A 1,982-nucleotide genomic window follows, 5' to 3' on the forward strand; every position below is an offset into this window, starting at 1 on the left:
ACACACACACACACACACACACACACACACACACACACACATACACACACAATGGGTATATTCTTAAACTTCTGTATATCTAATATATAAGCTTCAAAAAAATTCCATGATGGGACCGGTGTTTCCATGAGCTTTTTGAGCCCCTAGTCAGTTCTGACCACAACGACCCTGCATAGAGCAGAAGGAACCAGCCCCACGGTGTAGCAGCCACTGCATCTGTCCACCCTGTCCAGGGTCTTCCTCTTTTTCACTGCCCCTCCGCTTCAACACCCCAGGATCTATGAACTTTTTATTTTGGAATAATCATAGATGCATAGGAAGTGATGCCGTTCTTGCAGTCCCACGCACCCCTCACCTGGTGTCGCCCAATGGTGAGCTTGCACGTGACATACAAGACAAACCAGGAATCCGACCCTGGTACCTCCGGGCCTTATTCAGACATCACCTGTGTCACACACACCATGCACGGGCACGCATGCTTTCCTATGTGAGATGATTGTCAATTTCTGAACCCCCACCCCTCTTTGGGAGGCAAGACTGTTCCATCACCCCAAAGACCCCTCCCCACCCCCTTTGCAGCCACACCCATCCCCTCTCCTCCACCCGACCACTAAGCCCTGCCACCGCTCATCCGCTCTGTGCCCCTGCCTGTGATTCCGTCGTTTTAAGGGTGTGTTATACACCCCTGCGTATTCAGAACCATGCCCTCTTCCAAAATTCCAGGGCCCACCTGACGAGCTGAGGCCCCGGCTCTTTCGGACACTGCAGGCTGAGTCATACCAGGGGTAGACTGTTCTCATGCCCAGGAAGATCAGCCACTCTGCCTGTGATGATGACTGTGTGTCAGGCACCAGAGGCTCAGAAAGGTCAAGCAACCTGCTCGAGATTGCACAGCGAAGAACTGATGTTCTCCTTCCCATCCTGGTGTGCCTGCGTTTGAGTTGGTTCCAGCCCACTGCGTCACAGAGTCTAGAACTGTCCCGCAGGGTTTCCGGGGCCAGGATCTGAAATCAGGAGGGGCCAATAGGCAACAACAGGAGAAAAGAGCAAAGGGGTCAAGGGTTTCGTCTTGCTTGGACCCCCATCAGTGCTCATGGAAGCAGCAGCCAGGAGACCCAAAGATGCTTTGCATTGGGTCAATCCGCTAACGACGTTACTCTGAGGACTAAAGGCATGCCCGACCCAAGCCATGGTTTTTCTCACTTGCCTCATGCAGGTGAAAACTGCACACGGAATAAGGAGCCGGAGGAGAATCGGTGTCTGAGCTGTGGTGCTAGAGAAGAATGTGGAAAGTACCACAGACGCCCAAAGACAGACCAACCTGCCTTGGGAGAAGGGCGGCCAGAGTGCCCATAGAGCACGGAGGGCGGGACTTCGTCTCATATCAGGAGAGACCAGTCTCTGGAGAAGGCCCTCATGCTTGGGAAAGTAGTGGGAACATGACAGAGGGGCTGACAAGACGGGCTGACACTGTGGCTGCAGCCATGGGCTTAACTGTGAGGGGGGCCTGGAGTGGGCAGGGCTTTGTTCTCGTCTATGAAGTCACTATGAGTCGGAATTGACTCACTGCCACCCGACGGCACCAGCGGTCCCGGGAGAACACGGTGCTTGGGAAAGTGGAGGGTCAGCATGGAAGAGGACGATGCCCGCAGGGCTGGATTGACACAGCGGCTGCATCAGGGAGCTAAAGAAAGGTGCAAGGACTGAGGGTGGCGTGGTTCTCAACCTGCGGGTCGCGACCCCTTTGGGGGATCGAACAACCCTTTCATAGGGGTTGCCCGGTTTATAACAGTAGCAAAATGACAAGAAGTTGCAACAAAAAGTAATTTTCTGGTTCGGGGTGTTCACCACTACATGAGGAACTGTAAGAAAGGGTCGCAGCATCAGGAAGCGTGAGAACCGCTGCGTTAGACCAAGGTGTGTTTCACACTGTTGGACGCCAAGGGTCACCACGAGTCAGAACGGACCCCACAGGAGCAACA

This window comes from Echinops telfairi, unplaced genomic scaffold (assembly GCF_000313985.2).
Source record: "Echinops telfairi isolate 266 unplaced genomic scaffold, ASM31398v2 ScPeMD7_3;HRSCAF=10, whole genome shotgun sequence".
In the NCBI taxonomy this organism is placed as follows: Eukaryota; Metazoa; Chordata; class Mammalia; order Afrosoricida; family Tenrecidae; genus Echinops; species Echinops telfairi.